Source organism: Ambystoma mexicanum, unplaced genomic scaffold (genome assembly GCF_040938575.1).
Source record: "Ambystoma mexicanum isolate Mex_15411 unplaced genomic scaffold, UKY_AmexF1_1 Mex_scaf10, whole genome shotgun sequence".
In the NCBI taxonomy this organism is placed as follows: Eukaryota; Metazoa; Chordata; class Amphibia; order Caudata; family Ambystomatidae; genus Ambystoma; species Ambystoma mexicanum.
The window spans coordinates 1,015,001-1,017,500 of NW_027182325.1; the positions used below are offsets into that span (position 1 = coordinate 1,015,001).

General features: G+C 47.0%; 6 non-coding genes and 3 pseudogenes across 6 annotated transcripts in view; all 9 read left to right on the forward strand.

Moving 5' to 3' along the window:
• The window catches only part of LOC138538372 (5S ribosomal RNA), a 119-nt gene extending 88 nt beyond the window's left edge, over positions 1-31 (forward strand). Inside the window, exon 1 of the ribosomal RNA XR_011286474.1 lies at positions 1-31. This exon is cut by the window's left edge and continues 88 nt beyond it. This is a non-coding gene — a ribosomal RNA (5S ribosomal RNA).
• A 106-nt stretch (positions 32-137) lies between these two features.
• LOC138541890 (5S ribosomal RNA) lies at positions 138-256 on the forward strand. The gene has a single exon (XR_011289885.1). It is a non-coding gene; the product is annotated as a 5S ribosomal RNA (ribosomal RNA).
• A 106-nt stretch (positions 257-362) lies between these two features.
• LOC138549930 (5S ribosomal RNA) lies at positions 363-481 on the forward strand. The gene has a single exon (XR_011293699.1). It is a non-coding gene; the product is annotated as a 5S ribosomal RNA (ribosomal RNA).
• A 106-nt stretch (positions 482-587) lies between these two features.
• On the forward strand, positions 588-706 carry LOC138547620 (5S ribosomal RNA). Its single transcript, XR_011291453.1, has one exon. It is a non-coding gene; the product is annotated as a 5S ribosomal RNA (ribosomal RNA).
• A 106-nt stretch (positions 707-812) lies between these two features.
• On the forward strand, positions 813-921 carry LOC138546089 (5S ribosomal RNA; annotated as a pseudogene).
• A 463-nt stretch (positions 922-1,384) lies between these two features.
• Positions 1,385-1,493, forward strand: LOC138542875 (5S ribosomal RNA; annotated as a pseudogene).
• Positions 1,494-1,599: 106 nt separating this feature from the next.
• Positions 1,600-1,718, forward strand: LOC138540042 (5S ribosomal RNA). Its single transcript, XR_011288101.1, has one exon. It is a non-coding gene; the product is annotated as a 5S ribosomal RNA (ribosomal RNA).
• A 106-nt stretch (positions 1,719-1,824) lies between these two features.
• LOC138547729 (5S ribosomal RNA) lies at positions 1,825-1,943 on the forward strand. The gene has a single exon (XR_011291559.1). It is a non-coding gene; the product is annotated as a 5S ribosomal RNA (ribosomal RNA).
• A 105-nt stretch (positions 1,944-2,048) lies between these two features.
• LOC138544986 (5S ribosomal RNA) lies at positions 2,049-2,157 on the forward strand (annotated as a pseudogene).
• Positions 2,158-2,500: the final 343 nt, after the last annotated feature.

The following is a 2,500-nucleotide window of genomic DNA, read 5'->3' on the forward strand; positions in this document are numbered from 1 at the left end:
GACCGCCTGGGAATACCAGGTGCTGTAGGCTTTTTTGTGCTCCAAGTTCAGGAAGTGAGCCCTTTCTCAATTGCCTTTTAAAACTGCAAGGTCTAGCCGACTAGATGCTTAAAAGTACAAAACTCACTAGGCCCAGAGCCTACGGCCACACCACACTGAATGTGCCTGATCTCGTCTGATCTCAGAAGCTAAGCAGTGTCGGGCCTAGTTAGTACGTGGATGGAAGACCGCCTGGGAATACCAGGTGCTGTAGGCTTTTTTGTACTCCAAGTTCAGGAAGTGAGCCATTTCTCAATTGCCTTTCAAAACTGCAAGGTCTAGCCGACTAGATGCTTAAAAGTACAAAACTCACAAGAACCAGAGCCTACGGCCACACCACACTGAATGCGCCCGATCTCGTCTGATCTCGGAAGCTAAGCAGTGTCGGGCCTCGTTAGTACCTGGATGGGAGACCGCCTGGGAATACCAGGTGCTGTAGGCTTTTTTGTGCTCCAAGTTCAGGAAGTGAGCCATTTCTCAATTGCCTTTCAAAACTGCAAGGTCTAGCTGACTAGATGCTTAAAAGTACAAAACTCACTAGGCCCAGAGCCTACGGCCACACCACACTGATTGCGCCCGATCTCGTCTGATCTCGGAAGCTAAGCAGTGTCGGGCCTAGTTAGTACCTGGATGGGAGACCACCTGGGAATACCAGGTGCTGTAGGCTTTTTTGTGCTCCAAGTTCAGGAAGTGAGCCATTTCACAATTGCCTTTCAAAACTGCAAGGTCTAGCCGACTAGATGCTTAAAAGTACAAAACTCACTAGGCCCAGAGCCTACGGCCACACCACACTGAATGTGCCCGATCTCGGAAGCTAAGCAGGGTCAGGCCTAGTTAGTACCTGGATGGGAGACTGCCTGGGAATACCAGGTGCTGTAGGCTTTTTTGTGCTCCATGATTAGTAATTGCGCAACTTCTCAATTATTTTTCAAATTTGGTATGTTTCCAAAATAATTGTATCCCGTTTTATAGCGGAAATGTTGGACAACATCATGAGGGCTGGAGCTACCTTTTTACATAGAATTAGCATACAGGCAGTGTGTTCATGGGTAATAAATCGACTTTCACATGTAATGCAGTACAGAGAATATTGAGTCCTTCAAGAGGCATGAAAGAAAACCATTATTGTGTTGATTGTTCTCTCCACCTCCCTGCAACAGACACAGGATGGATGAATTAAAGTTATCCTACCAGACATAGGAGTCCTGAATGGGCCCACCAGTCTTATATATCTCGCCTGATCGAGCCTGATCGAGCGATGAGCGTGGTATCATGTTGCAAGTGGCTGCATGGCTTAGCTTACTAAATGCAAATGCATAAGAGTAATATTCTTAGCATTCCTAGAGCCTATGGCCACACCACACTGAATGCACCCGATCTCGGAAGTTAAGCAGTGTCAGGCCTAGTTAGTACCTGGATGGGAGACCGCCTGGGAATACCAGGTGCTGTAGGCTTTTTTGTGCTCCAAGTTCAGGAAGTGAGCCCTTTCTCAATTGCCTTTTAAAACTGCAAGGTCTAGCCGACTAGATGCTTAAAAGTACAACACTCACTAGGCCCAGAGCCTACGGCCACACCACACTGAATGCGCCTGATCTCGTCTGATCTCAGAAGCTAAGCAGTGTCGGGCCTAGTTAGTACCTGGATGGGAGACCGCCTGGGAATACCAGGTGCTGTAGGCTTTTTTGTACTCCAAGTTCAGGAAGTGAGCCATTTCTCAATTGCCTTTCAAAACTGCAAGGTCTAGCCGACTAGATGCTTAAAAGTACAAAACTCACTAGGCCCAGAGCCTACGGCCACACCACACTGAATGCGCCCGATCTCGTCTGATCTCGGAAGCTAAGCAGTGTCGGGCCTAGTTAGTACCTGGATGGGAGACCACCTGGGAATACCAGGTGCTGTAGGCTTTTTTGTGCTCCAAGTTCAGGAAGTGAGCCATTTCACAATTGCCTTTCAAAACTGCAAGGTCTAGCCGACTAGATGCTTAAAAGTACAAACTCACTAGGCCCAGAGCCTACGGCCACACCACACTGAATGCGCCCGATCTCGGAAGCTAAGCAGGGTCAGGCCTAGTTAGTACCTGGATGGGAGACTGCCTGGGAATACCAGGTGCTGTAGGCTTTTTTTGTGCTCCATGATTAGTAATTGCGCAACTTCTCAATTATTTTTCAAATTTGGTATGTTTCCAAAATAATTGTATCCCGTTTTATAGCGGAAATGTTGGACAACATCATGAGGGCTGGAGCTACCTTTTTACATAGAATTAGCATACAGGTAGTGTGTTCATGGGTAATAAATCAACTTTCACATGTAATGCAGTACAGAGAATATTGAGTCCTTCAAGAGGCATGAAAGAAAACCATTATTGTGTTGATTGTTCTCTCCACCTCCCTGCAACAGACACAGGATGGATGAATTAAAGTTATCCTACCAGACATAGGAGTCCTGAATGGGCCCACCAGTC